Genomic DNA, 25,479 nt, shown 5'->3' with positions numbered 1-25,479 from the left:
ACAGAGCCTAAGTGGTATTTGTAGCCTCCACTCCAGTGATCATAGGGATGAACCTGTCTCAGACCCCCAACCGCTGATCTGGGCTGGGACCCCAGGGGTCAAGGTGGAAGTTTCACAGCAGAGGAGTAGGGGAAGCTGTCCCGGTTTCTGCCGGAGCCACCAGTAGTTGTGGGCTTGCTGCGCTGTGGAAAGATGACCCCAGCTTGCACATCACAGTGATATTTTCTCTTGGTGCTACAGAGATGAAGGCTGGGGACAGGGTCAGGAGAACGTGGCCACCAGTTTCTAAACCAAGTAAGGAAGCAGAAAGGTTGACAGTCTTTTTCTAACTGAAAATTTCTTATGAAAACATTAAAAGGATGTGACTATTATCTTATAAATATATTGAATTCAATTTTTGAAATTTTATTATAGCATAGAATCTAATTTTATACTATAGTCACTAGAAAAAGAAGAGCAATATAAACCCAAAGTCTGCAGAAGGGAGGAAATAATAGATATTGGAAAAAATATTAATAAAATAATCTTAAAGTATAGAGAAAATAAAATAATCTATCGTTTGGTTCTTTAAGAAATTAATGTTGGGAAGCCTGGGTGGCTCAGTCAGTTAAGCGTCCGACTTTGTCTCAGGTCATGATCTCACGGTTCGTGGGTTCAAGCTTCACGTCGGGCTCTGTGCTGACAGCCAACTCAGAGCCTGGAGCCTATTTCCACTTCTGTGTCTCCCTCTCTCTCTGACCCTCCTCTGCTCAAGCACTCTCTCTCTCTCTCAGAAATAAAGAAAACATTAAAAAAATTAACAAAAAAAAAAAGATATCAATGAGATTGGCAAGGCCTTAGGTTGCCTAAGAAAAAAGACAGAAGGCTCAAAACTCTAAATTCAGGTTTGCAAAAGTAGACATTACTACGTTTTACACACCTAAGTGCACGGTAAGGGAATCCTAGGAGTCACTGTACATCAACACACTGAAATATGCAGATGAAATGAACACTAGACACATACCACCTAACAAGAACAAACCATGAGGAAGAAGTAGAAAAATGAAAAGCCGTGTAAGTTGCATGGAGAATGAGTCGGTGGTCAAAATCAAATGGTTAATCGCCAGCATGTGTTCCACTTATATTTCCAAGAATGGCCTCTCTTGTCTGACTCTTCTGCTCAGTGTAACGGACAACCGGACACGAGGCGGGGGGATTAGGAAGCACTTCCATCAACTCCTCCCTTTGTCCTGACAGGCCGCGAGCAGCTCCCTGATCCCACATCATACCAAGGCTGCTTCCGCTTTCGGGGTCATAAAGGTGGTGCTGGGGTGGCTGGTGGCCTCATGGTGCAGAGCCCCGGCCTCAATCATTCCCTTAGCTCCCCACCATTTTCCTCTTTCTCAGATTCAGGACGTGTGGTGCCTGCTCCCCAGACCAACAGCACGTGTGGGCAGCGGGGCCGTGACAGGAGAGAGGTTTGTGTTTGGGGTTGAGCCACTGTGCGAGGAGCGTGTGTACCTTGCTCTCAGTAATAGATTCCAACGTCCTCAGCCTCCACCCTGTGATTCTCAGGGTGAAATCTATCCCTGACCCGCTGCCACTGAACCTGTCAGGGACCCCAGAGGCCCGTAGGAAACCTTATAGATGAGGAGCCGTGGAGACTGGCCTGGCTTCTGCTGGTACCAGCTTAAATAGGTGTTTCCATTACTGTGCACGAGGCTCTGACTGGCCCTGCAGGAGGTGCAGGCCGGCTGTCCAAGGGTGACGGGCAGGGAGAGAGGAGTCTGTGTCATTACAGCATCCCCACTGCATCCTAAAGGAAGGAGAGAGAAGGGCAAGGTTATGTGCAAATTTTGTGAGGAATGTTCATAATTTCCCTATTACTGTTTATTTCAGATTTAAAAATTGCATTGTACACGATTTTGAGTCGGGACTCAAAACTTTCTAATTTCAAGAAAGAACCAGAGATTTGTAGGACATAAAACGGTCTCTAAAAGTTACATAGACATCCCTCTCTTTGGTGCTTAAGTAATCAGCAGAATACACACATGTCCTTTTCCTTAGGAAATGTTCCTCTCTCACAGATCTAACGTTCACCTGCCACGTCCCACAGGGCAAGACCACCCAGCCCGCAGGCCAACACAATTTGTGTGGGAAGCAGTGTCCCCTCCGAGTCCACCCTACCAGCCCCAATTTCCGCCCTCTTTGGGCACTCTGCCCTCACCTGGCGTCCAGAGCAGGAAGAGCCCCAGGAGCTGAGCAGGAAACCTCATCCTGAGGAGTTACGTGGATGAGCCCTGCTAAGTCCAGACAGCTTGAGAGCTGATCTTTTATTTCAGACGTGCAAGGGAAGGTCTTTCCCAGGGGACACTATGCAAATCCGCTGTGGGTGCAGCCATGTATAAAGGGCCAGCAGGAGGGCGGTATGACCTCTCATGTGAACAAAGTGACAGAAAAGATTTTCTGTGTTTGGAGCAAAACTAATCGAGATGCAATCTCTGCTTCCTGAGTGGGAGAAGAGACATATTCAAATGTTTCGTTCTGTTTCCACTGTCGTATTTCTAGTTCTTTAGCTTTTTCTCAGGTATAGTTTACACTTCTATGTGAATAGTTTCACCTTGAATGGCCAGAGCGACCTTGAGAAAGAAGAACAAAGCTGGAAGTATCACCATCCTAGGTTTCTAACTAGACATCAAAGCTATAGTAATCAAAACAGTATGGTACTAGCACAAAGCATAGATACATAGGTCAATGGAACAGAACTGAGAGTCCAGTAATAAACCCATGTTTATCAAGTCCATTCATCTATGACAAAGGAGGCAAGGATATACAATGGGGAAGTCTCTTCAAAAAATAGTGCTGGGAAAACTGGTCACCTATATGCAAAAGAATGATACTGGACATATTTCTTACATCACACACACAAAAAAACCCTCAAAACGGAATAAAGACCTCAATGTGAGACCTGAAACCGTCAAGTTCCTACAAGGAAATCTAAGTAGTAGTCTCTTTAACATTAGCCTTTGGAACATTTCCATAGATATAACTTATCAGATAATGGAAACAGAAGTAAACATAAACTATTGGGACTACACCAAAATGAAAAGGTCTTGCACAGTGAAGGAAACCATCAGCAAAACCAAAAGGCATCCTAAATGGAAAAAGATCTTTGAAAACGATACATCCAATAATGTGTTAATATGCAAAATATATAAAGTGCTTATGCAACTCAACACCCAAAAGAAAAAATACTCTGATTAAAAATGGGCAGAGATGGTGAAGCATCAGACTTAGGCTCAGGTCATGATCTCACGGTTTGTAGGTTCAAGCCCTGTGTCGGACTCTGTGCTGACATCTCAGAGCCTGGAGCCTGCCTCAGATTCTGTGTCTCCCCTTCTCACTGCCTCTCCCATGCTCATGCTTTGTCTCTTTCTGGCTCTCAAAAATAAATAAACATTAAAAATAAAAAAAGGAATATGGATTTAGAATTATGAAATTTGTGCCTGAGTTCTTGCTCTTCTAAGCTTACTATGTTGACATCAGGAAATCTCTTAACTTGTTTTCAGTTTTCATATGTTCAAAAAGAGAGGTTTCTTTTTTTAAAAAAAAGTTTATTTATTTTGTGAGAGAGAGCAATTTTAGTTGGGGAGGGGCATACCTGAGCCTAAGTCTGATGCTTAACCAACTCAGGCACCCAAATAAATCCATATTCTTTTCATGTACAAAGTACATGTGCTACACATTCACACGCATGCATGTATGCTCTCAGCCATAAAAAAGAATGAAATCTTTCCATTTGCAATGACATAGATGGAGATAGAGAGCATTATGCTAAGTGAAATAAGTCAGTTAGAGAAAGACAAATACGATGAAATTTCACTAATATGTAGAATTTAAGAAACAAAATGAGCGTGGAGGTAAAAAGAGAGAGAGGTACACCAAGAAATAGACTCTTATCTATGGAAAGCAAACTTTTGGTTACCAGAGGAGAGATGGGTTGGGATACGGGTTAAATAGGTGATAAGGACCAAGGAGTGCACTTGTGATCAGCACTGGGCATTGTAGGGAAGTGTTGAATTACTATATTGTATGCTTGAAACTAATATCACACTGTATTTTAAATGACTGGGATGTAAATAAAAACGTAAAAAAAAAAATGGGCAGAGAACCTGAATAGACATTTTTTCAAGAAGACCTTGGATGGCCAGCACATTCTTGCAAAGATGCTCACAAACCATCATGAAACGTCAGGGAAATGCAGATAGCACCTGCAAGTGAGATAGCGCCGGATCCCTGTCTGAATGACTGCTATCAAAAGACAAGAAAGAACAAGCAGTGGTGAGTATGCAAAGAAAGAGGAGCGCTGCGAACTCTTGGTGGAAATGTAAACTGCTACAACCACATTGGAAAACAGTATGAAGTGTAAACAGTACGGAGTTTCCTCAAAAGATGAAAATTAAGCACACCATAGATCCATTAACTCCACGACTGGGTATTTATCCAAAAGAAAATGAAAACACCAACTTGAAAAGATCATATGCAACCCTGTGCTTACTGCAACATTGTTCACAATGTCAAGTATGGAAGCAAATTTAGTGTCCATCAATAAATGAATGGGTCAAGAAGAGATGGTGTGTGTGTGTGTGTGTGTGTGTGTGTGTGTGTACACAATGGAATAATACTCAGCCATGAGAAAGAGTGAAATCTTGCCATTTGTGACAACATGGATGGACCTAGAGGGTATCACGCTAAGTGAACCCTGTCAGACAGAGAAAGCCAAATGCCATATTGTAGTAGGATTCTCACACAGAGAGTCGTGACACCAAGGCTTTATTCTCCAGGAAGCAATTTTAGTCCTGCCTACACCACTCAGTTGGGTTCCTACCCAAAGAAAGGAGCCTCAAATGCCACATGGCCTAGTTTTTTTATATAGTTTTCACTTCTTTGTCTCCCATGCATGGTAACACACAGCCATGCAGTCTGATAAGTGGACTCCTGTTACAAGGTCGTGAGGGATGTTGCCTTGAGGGTTTTTTTCTTTCCTTAGGGAGGGGACCCAACCACAATATGATTTTGCTTGTATGTGGAATCTAGAAAACAAAACAGATGACAAAAAACAGATGACATACACTGATCCAGAAATGCAGAGAACAAACTAATGGTTGCCAGAGAGGAAGGAGGCAGGAAGATGGGAAAAATCGGTGAAGGCGAATGCAAGGTGCTGGCATCCAGTTATGGAATGAAGTAGTCACAGGGACGAAAGCACAGCACAGGCAATACAGTCACTGGTATTATCACAGCGTCATATGTGACGGATGGCAGCTACACTGTGGTGAGCATAGTGTTTCATGGAGGGTTCTTGAGTCACGATGTTGTGCACCTGAAACTAAGGTAACATTGCCTGTCTACTACACTTCAGAACATAAGTAAGCAAAATAACAGTAAATTTATTAAATCATAGGGAATTTCAAACAGTTAAATAAGGAAAAAGAGAATGACACCGGAGAGCACTGCAATAAGAACTCATACTCTTGTCTTATTTTAAATTCTCTTGGCTCTATATTTCAATTTATTTTGAAATCATTTTAGACTTCCAAACAATTTCAAAAATCTTAAGATTGTTTCCACACACTCTTTCTCCAGCTTTTCCTAATGTGGACATCTTACATAATCTCACTAGAATTATCTTAGCCAGGAAATTAACATTGGTGTAAGGCTATTAACTAATTAAAAATCTGTATTTGCATTCACTAATTTTTCCATCAAAGACCTGAAGCCTTGGTTGGGGGGGGGCAGAATGGCCATCAGCTTTGACAGAGGGTCCTCTGTCACCACCTCTGCTGTTGCCACCTCAAGAAGCTGAGCCTCCTGGGTAGGTTTGTTTTGGGGCTGTGACACTGCAAGGTCCCCCGGTGTCCCTGCTCCTAGACATGGGCAGCTTCTCCTGACTCTACACCAGTGACTGTGAGATGGATGAGGACCATTTAGGATGGACGTGTGTGTCCATGTGAATGTGTGGAAATACACTGATGTATTGTCATTTTTTAAAACTTTTTTTAAAGTTTATTTATTTATTTTGAGAGAGAGACAGAGAGGCAGAGACAGCACTAGCAGTGGAGGGGCATAGAGAGAGAGGTAGAGAGAGAATCCCAAGCAGGCTCTACCTTGTCACTACCAAGCCCAATGCAAGGCTCAGACTCACCAACCGTGAGATCATGACCTGAGCCACAGTTGGACGCTTAACCAACTGAGCCACCCAGGTGCCCCTAAATCATTCTTTTACTTCTAAAGCACTGTGTTATGACAGACAATTGACATGAGTCCAAGTTAGGTCAGATATAATGTTAGGGCGCTATTTTAATTGAGATCTACTCAAAGCATATAATTTATTTACATTTTCAATGGAAATATACAATACAGGTACATTTTTAGGTAAGATTATTTCTGTAAAACTAATGTATTTACCTACTGCTTGAAATAGTTTTTGACAATATTGACCAAATATGTCATCTCCAAAGTATTATTTAAGCTAGGTGATCTTAAAATGATCCCTTTTTTGAAACAAACTTTATGTCATTCTGTATACTTGCTATGGTCTATCAGGTACATTCTATGCTCTGCATCATTGAGCTTGATTTGTTTTCTCAGAACCTACTTTGGAATTTGAAGAACTCTCTTTTTGTCTCAGAAGAAGGTCACTGAGACAAATAAAATCTTCCTGGATGGTTTCTTCTGTGTGTGCACGCATGCATGTATGTACGTGTGTGTTGTTCTTTTTGTTGTTGTTTTATTGAAGTACAGAGACACACGTTCAGGTGTAGGACATAGACATTAGACAAGTCCATACGCTATGATGTGCTCACAGGTGTAGCTGTCATCTGTCCCCACGGACACTATGACAAGAGCACTGACTGTGTTCCCTGTGCTTTCATCCAGTGACTTATTCATTCCATCACTGGAAGGCTGTACCTCTCTTTCCTTTGCACCCGTTTTTTCCATCCCCTTTGCCGCCTTCCCATCTGGCAACGACCAGTTTGTTCTCTGTATTCATTTGTCTGCTAATGCTTTTTTTTTTTTTGCTGCTTTCATATGTTTTCTTTTTTACACTGATATGTAAATGAAATCCAAATCATATGGACAAATATGCTATTTGTCTTTCTCCGTCTGACTAGGTCACCTACCATAATACCATCATGGGTCATCCACCTTGTCGCAAATGCAGTACTTCATTCTCTTCTATGGTGAGTGACATCCATTGTGTGTAATGACCGCATCTTCTTTACAGGAGCAGAAGCTCATCTGTGCTATGAAATTACAACAGTGTGTTTGGGTCCTCAAATACCAAACGCTCTGACAAAGTGTTGTCAGCCGTGTTTGCTGTGGGGACAGTGTGCATGGAACGTTGTCTGGAGAACATTGTACAAGAGGGAATCGTGTTAATGGTAATGAAGAAGTTCAGAACATGCAAAAATAAAAAATAATATCTGCACGATACCGAATATTATACTGAAAAATAGCAAAATTTGTTAGCTTCAAATGCATTGAACTTGTGTTGTCACAAGTATGCCTCTGTTTGCTGACTCTTCAGCGGACTCGATGTCCTTGACCCATGCACACAGGCGGGGAGGGTGTGGATGGGGTGCAGGTCTGCTATCCCTTCCCTCGTACAGTTCAGAGGGCAAGTCGATCACCTTTGTTCCAAGGCGGTTCCTGCCTTGCTGAGCTGGTGCAGCTGAGGGGCCAGGACATGGTCCAGAGCCCTCAGCTGCACATGATGCCCTGACGTCACCAGCACCTGCCTCTTAGGGCAACCGAGGCTCTGCTGTGCCTGCTCCCGACTCAAGCAACACGTGTGGAGGGTGGTGCCGCGCCACACAGAGAGGTTTGTGTTCAGGGCTTAACCACTGTGGGAGGAGCGTGTGTAGCTTGCATGCAGTAATAAACTCCGATGTCCTCAGCCTCCACCTTGCTGATTGTCAGGGTGAAATCTGTCCCTGACCCGCTGCTACTGAACCTGTCAGGGACCCCAGAGCCCCGATTTGGAACCCGATAGATCAGACGCCGTGGAGACTGGCCTGGCTTCTGCAGGTACCAATGTAAATAGGTTTTTCCATCAGTGTCCAGGAAGCTCCGACTGGCCCTGCAGGAGATGGAGGCCGGCTGTCCAAGGGTGATGGCCAAAGACAGTGGGGTCTGTGTCAGTACAACATCCCCACTGGATCCTAAAATAATGAGAGAAAAGTACAATGTTGTGCCAATTTTTCTGATATTACATACTTTTCTGTGTATTTTAGGCCAAATCATTTTTGTGGTTTGATTCATACTTTAAATATATACACTTTCCAAAGACAACCCAAGACTTGCAGGCACAAAGCAGCTTCTTTCTTCTCCAGCATCTCACTAAAGCACTGTTCCTTGATACTTTCCGTTTCTTCTTGATTTCCCAGTCCCCCAAATTAAATTCCCCTTCCTGGAGGGCAGTCCCACCCAAGGACAGAATACACATGGGGAGCAGGGGCGCCCCCAGAGCTCTCCCCCCACACCCCGTGCTCCTCTCTCACCCCCTCCGCCCTCACCTGGGATCCAGAGCACCAGCAGCCCCAGCAGCTGAGCAGGGAACCTCATTGTGAGAAGCGGGAATGATGGGTCCTCACAGGTAAAGAGCAGCACAGAGCTGAGCTTTATGTCACAGGGCAGGGCCTCCCAGGGGGCCACATGCAAATCCCCTGGGGGGTGTGGCAGAGGGAAAGAGCCTAAGACAGGGCCACAGGGACCTCTCCTGTGAGCAAAGTACCTTCCCATGTGTTCTGTGCCTGGAGGGAAACTACCAGAGACGAATTCCTTACTGCTGAGTGGGAAGAAGGACCTGAGTGTCTGGGAAGACACAGCGCTCACAGCTCTGCCCTTCTGAGAAAGCTCCAGAGACCCTGAGGGTGTGGACTTGAGTGTCCTGTGTCACTTTCTGTCAGGAGAATGACCATCCTGCTTGGATTCCCCTCAGCTACTGTCCAGAGGAAACAGAGCCGCCCCGCTCCGGCTGATTGGCAGAGTATCTCCTGACCACAGGATGAACTAGAGAGAGTTCTAGATCCTCTAGTGTCTGCTGTTTCCAGGTTAATGTTTTAAGACACTTTAATAATCATTAAACAATGAATTATACTCACCCTGGGACTTTCTGGGAGGATGAAAGTAAAAAGACCTTCACAGGGAGAAAGAATCACTCACAGATAGAGAACTAATAGCCCTGCTTAGGAGACGAGGAAAGGACTAGAATTTTAGGCAGTGAGTGTTCGATTTTTGGTAACCGTTTGTTACAACATGGTGTGTATCTTGTCTTTCATCTCTTTTTTGCCCTAGATATTTAGATAGATAGACAGAGGGGCGCCTGGGTGGCTTAGTCGGTTAAGCGTCCGACTTTGGCTTAGGTCATGATCTTGCGGTTCGTGGGTTCGAGCCCCGCGTCGGGCTCTGTGCTGACTGCCAGCTCAGAGCCTGGAGCCTGTTTCAGTCTGTGACTCCCTCTCTCTCTGACCCTCCCTGGCTCATGCTGTCTCTCTCTCTCTCTCCTAGAAATAAATAAAACATTTAAAAAAATTTAGATAGATAGATAGATACATACATACATACATAGATGATAGATAGATACATAGATACATACATATAAGGACAGACACACAGCATAAGGTATATATGAGCTGTGGATACACACAGAAACACACTTCTCAGCTCCCCCAAGTCAGAGATTTCTTATGGGAAACAATTTCTTAGGGGAAACAACAGTGTCCCCATCACACCAGAGACCCATTCAGCCTTCGGAGCTCCTGGGGGATAACTGGACAGTACCACTCTTGCCTTCTCAGCATTTTAGGATCAGGACGATGTTTCTTTGGTTTACTGTGGGGTCTGTCTGCCATCTAATGGCTGTGTGGTGGTATAGCAACTGTCAGGATTTTCTGATGTGGGGTCCTGAGTCTGGACTGAGAGACTTCACTGTCACTCATGAAATTGACACTATGACACCCATCACTAGGCCAGAGTCTGTAGAGAAGACACATGATCCGTCTCCTCAATAAACCTTCACCAGTCTTACAAAAGACTCATATGTAACCAGGATAGGAGACTGGAAACAGTCACACCTAAGGCTACCATAAATACCTGAGGTTAAAAAGGAATAAGGGAAAAAAAAAAAAAAGGACAAGAAATAGGATGCAGTGGTATCTCCTTCTGCATTTTGTCTTCATAATGTAAAAACTTGTTAAATATATTCCATTAGATAATCTTTACTTATGATAACAAATTGTGTACGTGAATATTTAAAAATCTGAAAAAAATGCTAGAAATATTTCAGTAAAGGATTTGGATTCACTGCCAATCTGTAAAATATCTCAGGTGGCTGGATGGCTCGGTCAGTTAAGTGTCCCACTATTGATTCGGCTCTGGTTATGATTTCACAGAACCAGCCCCACGTGGGGCTCTGCACTGATAGCACGGAGCCAGCTTGGGATTCACACTCTCCCCCTCTCTTTGTCCTTCCCCATTCACTTTCTCTTTCTTTCTCTCTCTCCTGTCTTTCAAAGTAAATGTAAAAAAATGTATATAATATTAATAGCGAGTTAGAGATTTTGCTATATAGAGACATTTTCTATGTTAAGACAGTAAAGGACTCAATGTTATTACGTTTCCATTTTTCCCAAATTGATATAAATATTCAATGCAATCTATAAAAATTACCAAAGGACTTTTTTTGAATTTGAAAAAAAATATATTCTAATATAGGTTAAATTTCTATGATCTACAGTATCCAAGAAACTGCTAAGAAGCAAAATAAAGTCAAAACAAATAATATGAGGTTTTAAAAGTTATTATATACCTGCCTAAAACACTGTAGTGTATATGATGTATAAAAGATAGAGAAACAAATAGAACAAAACAGGAACTCTAGGAAATGACCCATGTGTACACAGGCCCTTAACTTCTAACAAAGGCAGGAAGGTGGATTACTGGTCATTTTTCCTTTTTAATGAATTATAGAAGTGGAAATAAAAAGCTTGACCCATCTCACATTATGCAAAAGCTTGAGTCATTGGAAGATCATATTCCTACACATAAACATTAAAGTAATTATGCTTCATGAAGACAGCATAAGAGGGTACCTTTGGTCTCTAAAGGGGGAAATGTTTTAATATATTTTTAAAAATTTTAAATGCTTTTATTTATTTTTGAGACACAGAATGCTGTTGGGGGGTGCAGAATGGAACAGAAAGAGAGTGACACAGAATCTGTGGTAAGTCCAGGCTCTGAGCTGTCAGCACAGAGCCAGATGTGTGGCTCATGCTCATGTCCTTCACGATTATGACCTGAGCTGAGTTCAGACATGCTGTGAAGCATGAGCGGATTCTCCAGTATGACAAAGTTTATTTCTGAATGTATAAGGACCTCCCTAGAAGAGAAAAGACAAGCTATATATACTTATATATAAACATGCAAATTATGTATTATATCATTACAAAGATATGGAAGTATACATAATATATAATTTAAACAAGCAAAACAAGCACTTTCCAAAGAAAGGGTATCCAAATGGATAATGAAAAATAAACGTGATAAAAAAATTTCTCAACGTCTTGGTCATCAAAGAAATGTACATTTTTACCACAATACCACTTCAGGATCTACCAACATGGACACAATAAAAGTCTGATATAAGAAGGATTGCAAAGGATTTATAGCAACTGTGCACGTAGGTGATGGAGCATAAACATGTTCTCCATCCTGGAAAACCATGGGGCGGGGCTTCCCGAAGCCAAACAAGCCCCCGCCTGGGAGGCCGACTTCATCCCTAACAATACAACCAGCGGAAACGATGGTAAGTCCACAGACCCATCGCAGGACCGCTTCTGCCATCCGAAGGCTGTGGCACCTGATGGGAACTTAGCACGGGGGGCCCCAGGGGGTACCGAAGTCCTCGTGGTGCGGGGCCCTCAGCTGCGAACTAGTCCCCTGGGGTGTCCAACGTCTTCCGCTTACACACACTCGGACGACCTGCTGTGGGCCCCCCAGACAAGCAACACTTTGGGGCAGTTGAAATCCCCAGCCAGGCAGGTTTTTGTTCAACGTTTAATCACCGTGGGAGGAGTTTGTAGAGCTTGCTGGCAGTAATAAACCCCGACGTCCTCAGCCTCCACCCTGCTGATTCTCAGGGTGAAATCTGTCCCTGACCCGCTGCCACTGAACCTGTCAGGGACCCCAGAGGCCCAGTTGGAAGCCCTATAGATGAGGAGCCGTGGAGACTGGCCCAGCTTCTGCTGGTACCAATTTAAATAGTTGATTCTATTACTGTGCAGGAGGCTCTGACTGGCCCTGCAGGAGATGGAGGCCGACTGTCCAGGGGTGACGGGCAGGGACAGAAGCCTCTGTGTCATCACAATATCCCCACTGGATCCTAAAATAATAAGAGAGAAGTTCAAGGATGCATACAGACCTTATAAGCCATTTTCGTGATTTTCCTTTTGTTGATTACTTCACGTTAATCATTTTGAAAAAGAAAATGACCCACATCATAATGAAAACAGTAATATTTACAAGGCACAAAGGTGATTCTTTCTTTTTCAAAGTCTTCATCCGATACTGGTCATTGTTCATCTTAGGAGGTTCCTAAATCTCATAAGATCAAGTTCTCTTCCTTGGAGCATGAACATGTATGGTCAGAGTACACATGGGGAGCAGTGGGGTCACTCTCGCTCACCCTCCACACCCCATTCTCCTCTCTCATCCCCCTTCTGCACTCACCTGGGATCCAGAGCATGAAGAGCCCCAAGAGCTGAGCAGGAAATTCATTTTGGGAAGCTGAACTGATTAGCTCTTATAAGTCAAGGCCAGTTTAGGGGTGACCTTTTATCTCAGACTTGCAAGGGAAGGGAAGATCCTCCCTAGGGAACACTATGCAAATGTCCTGTGGCTGCAGCAGATTTGAAAAAGCCAACAGAGGGTAAAGGCTTTATTATGTGAACACATTCATGTAAAGCATGTTGTGGGGTTGGAGGAAAAGCAACACTGCACAGTTCTTGCTGCCTGCAGAGTGTGAAGTAAGATATGATTGTGGAATCCGGGTCAAAGGTGAGGATGGGCACTGGCCTTGACCCTCTAGGAAGCAGAGACACTGATCATGTAGACATGTGTGTCTAGTTAGGTTCAACCACTGGGAAGTGAAAGGCCATCTTCTTGACTTCCTGTAGCTCATCTACAGACAAAATAGTTCCCATCAACGCTGCTGGTGATCAAGAGGGTGTTTCCTCCAGCAGAGGGTGTTCTGCTCATTGAAATGTTGTCAGGTCTCTGGTCCCCAGGGTAATGGGTTCAGAAAGTGAAACACAAGTGTAGAAACCACCATTGTAGGTCATGTGGGGAGGTAAGCACCATGAAAGCACTCTGGGAGAGAGAGGCCTTGACAGGGAAACCAGGCCGTTTCCTCCGTATAGAGAGCTAACAGCCCGATTCATGTCAGAGAAGGACAGGGAAGATTCATGCACCAGGCAGTGAATATAAAATCCTGGACATCCACTGACGGGTGTACCTCCCATCATACTTACCTCACACGTACCAGAGAAACCAAAGGAATTTCTTCACGGAAGGCTTCCTAAGAGAGCGGAATCACAGAAGCAAGGACTGTGTTTTCTGTGTGGTGGTTAGACATCTCTTCTCGTACAGTCTTTCTCATCATGGAGGACAGGTTCTGTCAGGCCTTCCAGGTTCTCGTTCCTTCTGTGTGATAACCTGAGTCTCTCCCTGACCTGAATGAGTCACGGCCATGGCCATGAACATAGAGTTCAAAAGATTTGTATGTGAGAAGAGCAAGAACTGGAGACACTGTTTGAATGTCTGGGGTAACCATTTCCTGTGACTGATGTTTCTCTGTGATTCCCCCAAAGATGCCACTGCTCAGGGCAAGCCGGATACCCTGCCGGGGGGCATTCAAGTAGGACAGGCACCTGAGTCTCTGTCCCTTGTCAGTGACTTGAGTCAGGATGGATTGAACAGCTCGTGGAAAATGGAGCTGATTTTAATTCATCCATGAGGGTAGTCACCGTCTTTTTTTTACCCAAAACAAAACAGAGAAGCCAGACTAGAGTGATAAAAAGCAGAGTGTGGCTTAGGTCATCTTGGGTAACTAACCCCAAGTCAGACTTACTGCCAAAGAACATAAATAAACACAGTCTCCATGAGCTTTTCAAAGAGAGCTTGGCTCGACTCTCTTCTGGGCAATCCTCCAAAATAAGAATTTTTAACAAGGTTGGAAAATATGATTCAGTAAAAATGATACAGGCTTTTCACTGTTGAGCTCCATGGTAAGAATCTGGGTGGCCAGTGACAAATGACGGTAAGGAGACAGGAATACAATAAGTGTCTCTCCTATTTCACGACTAACAATTTCATTTACCTTTTTCCTTTCATTACCTTTTGGAACTTCTGTGTGTCTTTTAGTTTTATTTATTATGCTACCTCCTTCAATTCTGAATCTTCCTTCAGAAAATATCAGACCCCTAATTAACCATCTTGGAGTAAGAACTCACAAACATATGCAGCTAAAGAAAAAAATTGAATTGTACATGAAAACAAAAATGACAACAGAAAAAGAACAATATCGTATATCTTCACCTACTTTTAAAGGGTCATTCTGCAAAGGTATAAATCAATCAGTTTTACCTACTCTCCAGGATAGAAACACAATTTTGGGGAAATGAATAGCAGCAAGACACCTGTCATGCTTTTGTTTAATTACACATTGATTCTTAAAATACTATTACTTACAAAATATTTTAAGACACTTATTTTGATAAAATATTACTACCTCCTGTGAAAATTAATTGATTCCTCCTTAAAAGTCTGCCATTTTAGCTGGTTGTTTTATCTCCATCTGTTGGCTTTAAGAATTTGGAAAATTCAAAAAGAAGAATTCTTTTCTGATAAAAAAGACTTTGTTTTACTTATTTTAAAATTTAAACCCAAGGTAGTTAACATATAGTGTTATGATGGTTTCAAGAGTAAAGTTTAGGTTTTCATCTCTTCATATAATACCCAGTGCTCATCCCAACAAGCACCCTCCTTATATCCCCACCCCCCATTTAGCCTGTCCCCCACTCAACAACCCCCCAACAATCCTCAGGTTGTTCTCTACATTTAAGAGTCTCTTATGGCTTACCTCCGTCTATGTTCTAATCTTATTTTTCCCTCCCTTGCCCTAGGTTCATCTGTTTTGTTTCTTAAATTCCACGTATGAGTGAAGTCATATGATATGTGTCTTTCTGTGGCTGACTTACTATGCTTAGAAGAATACACTCCAGTTCCATCCACTTTGTTCAAAATGGAAAGCACACATTTTTGATGTCTGTATTGTATTATTCCACTGTGAATAATACAGCTTCCTTGTGCATTCATCAGTCGATGGACATTTGGGCTGTTTCCATAGTTTGGCTACTGTTGATAGCGCTGTTATAAACACTGGGATGCACGTGCCCCTTCACATCAGCATTTTTGCATTCTTTGGATAATACCTAGCAGTGCAATTGCACAGTGTTAGCCCAACTCTAGTTTTAATTCTTTGAGGAACCTCCATACTGTTTTCCACAGTGGCCGCACCAGTTTGCATTCCCACCAGCAGTGCGAAATTGTTCTCCACGAGTATCTAGCTCTGTTGAAGACAAGAGGGAAGGACAAAAGAAATGTATGTTTTGGGGAGTAAATATGATGGAAGAAAATGACCAAGGAATAATTTTAAATTAGTTTCACTGAATGGTTCTACAAAATCTCTTCCCACATCGACTCTTTCTTGTCATGTATTTTGCGCGGCCACCGCCATGAGTTCCCAGTTTAATAGGAGGTTCTGTGTGTTAGAACAAGAGAAACAGGATTCACTCCCTTCAAGTTTAGTGTATCCTGGACATTTCCATGGACTTGCATCAGAGACGCTCACTAGGTACCTGGGTGCTGGGTCAGAGGTGCTCCACAGCATTGATTTCAGACTTCATGCCTCCAGAGGTCCAGCATTGAAGAATGGTGCCCTTTTGACCCCCAACTTTGTGGAGCTTTGTTCTGGCAGGCGTGGAGACGAATCACCCAAATTGGTAACTTGGACTGGGAGAAAAAGAGTAACAGTGAGAAACGTGTGTTTTCTTTTGTTACAAATCAATGCTTGAAAAGGCTACTCTTACAAAGTATTCCTTCGGAATCTTCAGTTTCAGACAGTTTGTTATTCTCTGCAAACTTCAGGTAAAATCTTTAATAGCCTCTTTTTCTGGGTGTTGTTTTATCACATAATCTGTAGCCCTGAAATACACCACACACGTAACTTTCTATAGAATTGGTCACACAGGCTGTACGTCTTTCCTATACTCCCTGTAGACAGAAAATGTGATGCTCTTAATTCTAACAGACCATCCTGTGCCCTGGACACCAAAACTGCCCAGTAGCCAAGTCGATCATCAGTCCTGGACACAAATGGTTACATCTGGTGAAGGGACATGTGGGGGGTGGGTGGGGGGGTGGACAGAGCAGCTCTGTATCTCTATACTTAACCATCAGCAACTGATTGAGAAAAAATCTTACACAGGTGGATGTTGCTTTAGTTTTGTGTGTTTTGTCGGAGGAGATTATTTCAGGCTCAATGACACTGTAAGTGTGAGTGTGACGTGGGAAGGGAGTCTTGCAGGGGGCACCTCTGAGTCTGTGTCCTGTCACAGGTGGGGAGTAAGAGACTCTCCCACATTGTGGGCATGTGTGCTGTACCCTTCGTGGGTCCAAACAACCCAAACCCAAGCTGTTTTGTTGAAGCTCAGACACACACAGAGGCCTGCCCCCTCCATGGACACAAATGGAGGTACATCATGATTAAAGATCCGGTGACGTCATTCTCAGAGCACTGAGATCAACCTGGCCATTGAGAACACCCCCAACCATAGGTGAACTAGAGGGGAGTCCTGCCCCTGAGGCCCCTGGGATTAAATGTATCCAACTCTTCCAAACAACTACAATGTTTTACATGTTTTACCCACGGGAGGGTAACTCCCGGTGCACAGCGGGGTCGGGGAGGCTCATGCATGTGTTTCATCGTCCGAGCAGAGAGGTTCTCTGAGGGAGCCAGGTATGTTACACACCTGACTTTTCTGAATCCTCAAGACCTTACTCTTCCTCTGCTGATTATGAATCTGTATCCAACTATTCATCTCAGTTTTGTTTCCTTTTTCTTAAAATCAATATAAAAATCCTACTGTTGCACATGAATTTAGCCTCAGTCCTTCCATCTTGACCCAGAGTGTACCCTCTGGACTCGCACTCGGACGGCTTTGTGACTATCCCCAGGTGCAAGGAAAAATCACAAATAAGAAGATAAGGGTTAAGGTTCCCTATTAAGGGTTATTTATGACACAGTTTGCATACTGTGTCCTTGAGATCATGGCTATTCCCTTGAAACTGCCCAAAACCAAAGGCCATGCATTCAAAATAACCAGTGTTTCCCTACTCAGCAGGATAATGGCTGCTCTCTTTATCACTTTGTAGCCTTTTTACAATAGCCGCTCAATTCTGCTTCCGCACTGCCCACTCGCCTCTTGCTCATTATAAAAAGCCCTAAATCCTTGTACTCGGGGTGCACATTTAAAGTTCTGTGTTAACTCTGTGTGGCCCGGGCTGGTAATAATGACACCCTTAATTCGACTTCAGTGGTCTTGGGTGGTCTCTGTGTGTCAGCATAGCAGTAGAGAGGCACACAGTTCATCCATCAGGTGGGAGAATCGTGTGCTGGACACAAGACATTTTGTCTGTCAGTGTGAAACTCTGCCGTGTGCAGACTAACCAGGTAAAGTAAGACAGTACTTCTATTGCCACCCCAGCTTCTCTGCCTGGCAAGTTTTCACCTCCTCTAAGACCTGCCCTAGGCTCGCCCTGGAAGAAAGGGGAGTCCCTGCTCCAATGGTCTGGAAGCCACAGCTTGTCTGCAAATTTAATAATTGTTTACACCCCCTGTTAGCACCTTGTAAAAGACTGGTTCACATGAGATGTGAGCATCTTTTTTTTTTTTTAATATTTTTATTTATTTCTAGGAGAGAGAGAGAGAGAGACAGCGTGAGCAGGGGAGGGTCAGAGAGAGAGGGAGACACAGACTCCAAAACAGGCTCCAGGCTCTGAGCTGGCAGCACAGAGCCCGATGCGGGGCTCGAACCCACGAACCGCAAGATCATGACCTAAGCGAAAGTCGGACGCTTAACAGACTAAGCCACCCAGGCGCCCCGAGATGTGAGCATCTTTATCCTTTAAATTTAAGTTGAGGCTGCCTTTGAACAAAGAATTTGAGACTTGGAAGAGAGAAATTGCATTTTCTATTCCAGGAAAAAAGAATTTTCTTTGGATTTTTTGTATTTAGAAAAGCTAGTCTAAATGCAGAAAAATGGAGATTATAAGATGATAATCTCAAATGCACTGTTTCTTCCATATTCAGCTCTTTCACGAATCTACAAAATGCTTATACAAATTTTGAAGAAGAGGATATTAAACCCTCTAGAATATTAAAGATCAGGTTAAATCACTTAAACTGATTTTTAAAAATTGCCAAAAATTCCTTTTGACCTCCTCCTTTTATTCACTTCTTAACACAAATTGAACTTCAGACCAAGAAAGAGGCAAGAGCTGAATGGAGTATTCAGTGGCCACTCCATGCCCTATAAGGGACATACAAGTTCCGTCTGCATCAGTAAATGAAGAGGGTGACAGTGTGACCTATGGGAGCCACAGCTGAGCACCAGTGACCTTTACATCCATTTGGCCTTTTGTAGCAGGAGCCCAGGGGCACCCAAGGTTCAAGTGCTGCTTGAAGCCTCACCTGCCTTCACTTAGCAGTGCTTCCAGAAATCTGCACGTTGACTCTTCTAAAGCACCTACTCAGCCTTGCACAGAATAAGGATCAGAAATAAAAGAAATAAAATACAAAATAACATAAAAATAGAATGAATGAGTTCTGAGTCCCCTGGAGCAGTCACATGATGGATTTATGAGATTTCACAGAAAACCATAGGCTGTAATAATTGATGAGACCCTCCTCGGGCACATTTCCCCCCACATTTCCTATTCTTACCCTAGTGAGTGGGGATCAACCTCAACCCACACAGTGGCTCTCTTATGTTCTAGCATTCCAGCCTCCCTCGATAAAATTTTAGACTCATTATTTCCATAAAATATTTTTCCCTGTTGGTGAGAGAGCCCTGCCTGGGGACCCCATGACCAGGATTGGGGGCACCTCCCCTTCCATTGTGTTTACTATCTGTCTTTGCCTCTCAGAAGGAATCACCTTTGGTGTCCCTGATGCTGGGATAAGCCCATCCACCTCTAGGAGGACTGGTCTGGCCCTGGGACCTGGTGACATGAAGTCAGGTGGCTCTCAATGTGGCCAGAGCAGAGGAGGGCGCTGCAGCAGGTCCAGCCCCCAGTGCAGAGAGTCCTGCCCCTGGGCTAGTGAGGACACAGAGGTCTTGAACAGTGACATCAGTCAAGCATGGGAACATAATTCTTAGTTGGAGGATACAGTGCTGAAGATCATAAAATACACATTCCCTCAGGGAATTCACTGTGATAGAGCAAAATATGGGCCACCAGCTATGTCAGTAAAATTAAAATGGATACAACTCATAAAAAGTTATTCAATGGAGACAGGGAAATATATTCAAAACCAGTAACAGAAAGTTATCCAAAAAAATCACCAAACATTTGAAAACTAAGTAAGAAATTGCCATGTAAAAAGTCAGGTCCAGAAAGAATAAAAAGGGAAACAGAACAAACAAAGAAGGAAACTGGAGAGTTTCCTGAGTTGAAAGAAAGTACCGTTTACCAAAGTTTGTTGGAGACAAGAAAGCAGTGGGTTTGTAGGTCTGAATCAATAACGATGAACATGCATCCTAGCAAAGGAGTTTCAAACCCATCACCCAGGCTGCCATGCTGTGTGGGCTCTGGGCGGCTAGATTTCTGTATACATTTTCCCAATGCCTGTCATAGCAACTAGAATTGAAACATTGAATCTAATTGTACCTGTCATGATATTCATTATCTTGGAAGAGGCAATCATCCCTAGTATACTTTATTTTCTAAACTAGGCACAGGATTAGATACATGTGGTTTTAATCACTCTTGCTTTTATTATGTGTGTGAGGACCTAAAGGCATGACCCGTGAGCAGGGCAGGTTCACGTTGAAGGTCACGATTCTATTGAAGGGAATATACCCAATGCATGAATTTACTATACATTTCCCCAAAATAGATTTTTCAGAGTCATCACGTTTGAAATTGCAAGAATCTCCATTTCACTTAGAAAAAATGCAGTGGAGGGAAAACAAAGAATCTTGGTACTGGAATCTTACATTTCAGAAAATTTCCAAAAAGCTAATTGGATCAGAATTAAACATGCTTATTAATAGTTCTCATCCATACTCTCAGGGAGGGAGCTTGAGCAGGGCGCTCTCTTCAACATATGAATGGAGGGGTAGGGAAAGTAGCAGAGAAGTGAGAAAAAGAGACAGTGAGAAATACCACCATTACCAATATTAGCAAACGATGCTGTGGAAAATATACCCCACACTGTTCATCTCCACTATGGATTAATCAGTCACCAAATATCTATGTGACTTGACTGGTGACTAGACTGCTGACATTTAACTGAAAGCACAGGCTTGGGACCGGGGATGGGGCGGGGCTGTCATTGGCTCTTCCCTTCACAGTGGCCCATTCCTCACATGACAGGATCGCCTGCCATTTCCCTGCTGGTTCTGCCCCCAGGCTGTGCCGCTGACGGGCCTTACTGTGCAGCTGCAGGCTGTCCCCGGGTCTCCAGCACCTTCCTCTCACACAGCCTCAGACCAGGTGGGGCAGCTGACTGCCCAGGAAGGGAGGTTTGTGTTCAGGGCTGAACCACTGTGCAAGGAGATTGTAGAGATTGGTTGCAGTAGTAAACTCCAACATCCTCAGCCTCCACCCTGCTGATTGTCAGGGTGAAATCTGTCCCTGACCCGCTGCCACTGAACCTGTCAAGAACCTCAGTGTCCTAGTTGGAAAACCCATAGATCAGGCACCGTGGAGACTGGCCTGGCTTCTGCAGGAACCAGTACAGATAGGTGTTTCCATTACTGTGCAGGAGGCTCTGACTGGCCCTGCAGGAGATGGAGGGGGGCTGTCCAGGGGTGACTGGCAGGGACAGAGGGGTCTGGGTCAGCACAATATCCCCACTGGATCCTAAAGAAAGGACAAAGAAGTGCCAAGTCAGATTCAAATATTTTTAGCAAATTTCATTGTTTCCCTCCCATTTAATGTAGCTAAAATATGACTTTGTGTTTCTCCCATTACTTGTGACTTCCAGCAGGCACCGAAAATGCACTATCACAATAATGAACCTGACATCTGTGAAGTGGAGAGAGGTCTCTAATCATCGCTGACTCCCTCCCTACCTTCTGTGTCACAGTCTTTCACTAGTGCCCAGGCCCTTGTTCCTTCTGGAAACTTCCACACTCTCACAGATCTAAACCTCACCTGCCTCATCCCAGAGGATGAGTCACACATGTCTGACACGCACACAGAATACACCTGTGGACAGTGTTGTCCCCGGGGCTCACACTCCTGTCCTGGCTCTCCTTTCCCACCCCCTCTGGCCTTACCAGGGAACCAAAGCACTAGCAGCACCAGGAGCTGAGCAGGGAACCTCATTTTGAGGAGTTGACCTGAGGAGTCCTGACAAATCAAAGCCAGATTCAAGTTGACCTATTATCCAGACTTTAAGGGGAAGGTCCTCCCTGGGGGACACTATGCAAATCCCCTGGAGGGTGCAGCAGTGTAGAAAGGGCTGGAAGGTTGTGGGAGGGGCCTACCTTTGAGCAAAGTGTGATATAAGGTCTTCTGTGTCTGGGAGAAAACCTATAAAGTCAAGTCCACACAATCTGCAGGAATGAGAACGTGATCCCACGTGACTGTGGGTCATGCAGGGACTCAGTGCTCACTCTGCCTGCGCTCAGAGACAGCGTGGGGGCGGGGCAGACATGTGTGCCCTGGGGCCATCTCAGGGGATGGGGGAGGCGGCATCAGGAATGGCCATCAGAGCTTTTGGTCCTCTGGTACCACCGCTGCTGCCACCCTGAGAGGCGAGCCTTCTGGGGAGGTTTATGTTTGGGGCTGTGACACTGCAGGGTACCCCGGTGTCCTGCTCCTAGACTTGGGCAACTTCCCCCGACTCCATACCAGTGACCATGGGATGGATGAGAACAATTTAGGATGGACCTGTGTGACCACTGTGAATGTGGGTGGAAATACACTGACACCTTGTTGTTGTTCTTTTTTTTTTTTAACTTTTTTTAAAAAGTTCATTTATTTATTTTGAGAGAAAGACAGAGAGGAGAGAGACCACTACCAGAGGAGGGGCATAGAGAGAGACGTAGACAGAGAATCCCAAGAAGGCTATACACTGAAAGCACCGAGCCTGATGCAGGGCTCAAACTCACCAACTGTGAGTTCATGACCTGAGCCACAGTTGGACTCTTAACCGACTGAGCACCCAGGTGCCCCTAAATCATTCTTTTACTTCTAAAGCACTGTGTTATGACAGGTAATTGTTATGAGCCCAAGTTAGGTCAGATATAATGTTTGAACGCTATTTTAATAGCCATCTACTCAAAGCATATAATTTATTTACATTTTCAACAGAACATACAATACAGTTCATTTTTAGGGAAGACCATCTTCTGTAAAACTAATGTGTTTATCTATTGCATGAAATATATTTTGTCAATATTGTACCAAAATTGTCATCTCCAAAGGAATATTCAGGCTAGGTGATCTTAAAATGATCCCTTTTTTGAAACAAATTTCATGTCATTCTTACACTTCCTGTGGTCTGTGAGGTACATTCTATGCTCTACATTATTAAGCTTGTTTTGTTTTCTCAAATCTACTTAGCAATTCTGAGAACTCCCTTTGTCTTCAGAAAAAGGTCATTGAGACAAATAAAATCTTCCTGGATAGGTTCTTCTGGTTGTGCACGCATGCATGTATGTTCATGTTTGTTGTTGTTGTTGTTTTACTGAAGTATGGAGATACACAATGTGACATTGGGCTCAGGTGTATGACATAGAGATAACACAAGCCCATAGGCTATGCTGTGCTCACAGGTGTAGCTGTCATCTGTCCCCATGGACACTATGACAAGAGCACTGACTGTGTTCCCTGTGCTTTCATCACAGTGACTTACTGTTTCGTAACCGGAAGGCTGGGCCTCTCATGTTTTAGCCCCTTTTTTCCATTCCCTTTGCTTGCTTCCCATCTGGCAACCACCAGTTTGTTCTCTGTATCTATCTGTCTGTTTATATGTCTTTTGATGTCTTTCCTTTGATTTGCTTTTTAGATTCCATATATAAATGAAATCCTAATCATATGGTATTTGTCCTTCTCCATCTGACGTAAGTCACCTACCATAATACCATCATGGGTCACCCATGTTGTTGCAAATGCAGTACTTCTGTGGTGAGTGACGTCCATTGTGTGTAATGACCGCATCTTCTTTACAGGAGCAGAAGCTCATCTGTGCTATGAAGTTACAACAGCGTGTTTGGGTCCTTAAACAACGCTCTGACAAAGCGTTCTCAGCCATGTTTGCTGTGGGATAGTGTGCATGGAACATTGGCTGGAGAACACTGTACAAGAGGGATTCATGTAACTGGTAATGAAGAAGTTCAGAACATGCAAAAATGATAATTAATATCTGCACGATACCAAATATTATGGTACTGAAAAATAGCAAAGTTTTTAGACCCAAATATATTCAACTTGTGTTGTCACAAATATTCCTCCATTTTCTGACTCTTCAGCTGAATTCATGTCCTTGACCCATGCACACAGGTCGGGGGGGTGTCATGGGGTTCAGGTCTACTCTCCCTTCCCTCGTACAGCTCAGAGGGCACATCGATCACCTCCGCTCTGGGGCGGGTCCTGCTGTGCTGGGCTGGTGCAGCTGAGGGGCCACCACACGGTCCAGAGCCCTCAGCTGCATGTGATGCCCCGACATCCCCAGCACCTGCCTCTTAGGACAATGGAGGCTCTGCTGTGCCTGCTCCCCACTCAGGCAACACATGTGGAGGGTGGTGACACGCCACCCAGAGAGGTTTGTGTTCGGGGCTGAATCACTGTGGGAGGATCGTGTGCAGCTTGCATGCAGTAATAAACTCCAACATCCTCAGCCTCCACCCGGCTGATTCTCAGGGTGAAATCTGTCCCTGACCCGCTGCCACTGAACCTGTCTGGGACCCCAGAGTACCGGTAGGAAGCCACATAGATGAGTGGCCGTGGAGACTGGCCTGGCGTCTGCAGGTACCAGTTTAAAAGGCTGTCTCCATCACTGTCCTTGAGACTCTGACTGGCCCTGCAGGAGATGGAGGCCGGCTGTCCAAGGGTGACGGGCAGGGACCCCGGGGTCTGAGTCAGCACAACATCCCCACTGGATCCTAAAGGAAGAAGAGAGAAGTGCAAGGTTATGTGCAAACTTTGTGAGAAAAGTTCATAATTTCCCTTTTACTGTTTATTTCAGACTTAAAAATTGCATAGTACATGAATTTGATCAGGACTCAAAACTTCCTACTTTCAAGAAAGAAACAGAGATTTGCAGGACATAAAAGGGTCTCTAGCAGTTACCTAAGACACCCCTCTTTGGTGCTTAAGTAATAGCAGAGTACACATATGTCCTGTTCCTTCTGGAATGTTCCTCTCTTACAGATCTAACGTTCACCTGCCACGTCCCACAGGGCAAGACCACCCAGCCCGCAGGCCAACAAGGTTTGTGTGGGAAGCAGTGTCACCATCGAGTCCTCCCCACCAGCCCAATTTCCTTCCTCTTTGGGCACTCTGCCCTCACCTGGCGTCCAGAGCAGGAAGAGCCCCAGGAGCTGAGCAGGAAACCTCATTCTGAGGAGTTACGTGGATGAGCCCTGCTAAGTCCAGACAGCTTGAGAGCTGATCTTTTATTTCAGACTTGCAAGGGAAGGTCTTTCCCAGGGGACACTATGCAAATCCGCTGTGGGTGCAGCCATGTATAAAGAGCCAGCAGGAGGGGGGTATGGCCTCTCATGTGAGTAAAGCAACAAAAAAGATTTTCTTTGTTTGGAGCAAAACTAATCGAGATGCAATCTCTGCTTCCTGAGTGGGAGAAGAGACATATTCAAATGTTTTGTTCTGTTTCCAGTGTCATATTTCTAGTTCTTTAGATTTTTCTCAGGTACAGTTTACACTTCTATGTGAATAGTTTCACCTTGAATGGCCAGAGCGACCTTGAGAAAGAAGAACAAAGCTGGAAGTATCACCATCCTAGGTTTCTAACTAGACATCAAAGCTATAGTAATCAAAACAGTATGGTACTAGCACAAAGCATAGACACATAGATCAATGGAACAGAACAGAGAGCCCAGTAATAAACCCATGTTTATCAAA

The 25,479-nt window shown here is 44.1% G+C and overlaps 3 pseudogenes across 1 annotated transcript; all 3 read right to left on the bottom strand.

The window, feature by feature from the left end:
* Window positions 1-7,872: 7,872 nt before the first annotated feature.
* Window positions 7,873-8,607, bottom strand: LOC144232466 (immunoglobulin kappa variable 2-30 pseudogene; annotated as a pseudogene).
* A 3,485-nt stretch (window positions 8,608-12,092) lies between these two features.
* Window positions 12,093-12,787, bottom strand: LOC144232465 (immunoglobulin kappa variable 2-28 pseudogene; annotated as a pseudogene).
* Window positions 12,788-24,117: 11,330 nt separating this feature from the next.
* On the bottom strand, window positions 24,118-24,970 carry LOC144232464 (immunoglobulin kappa variable 2-30 pseudogene; annotated as a pseudogene). The gene is made up of 2 exons (XR_013335399.1): window positions 24,908-24,970; window positions 24,118-24,500 (listed from the first exon to the last, which is right to left on the bottom strand). The product of XR_013335399.1 is annotated as an immunoglobulin kappa variable 2-30 pseudogene (transcript).
* Between the last annotated feature and the right edge of the window lie 509 nt (window positions 24,971-25,479).

Source organism: Crocuta crocuta, unplaced genomic scaffold (assembly GCF_008692635.1).
Source record: "Crocuta crocuta isolate KB4526 unplaced genomic scaffold, BGI_CrCroc_1.0 scaffold1035, whole genome shotgun sequence".
NCBI classification, from domain to species: Eukaryota; Metazoa; Chordata; class Mammalia; order Carnivora; family Hyaenidae; genus Crocuta; species Crocuta crocuta.
Note: the sequence above shows the minus strand (reverse complement) of the source record. Positions and strands in the feature narration are given on the sequence as shown.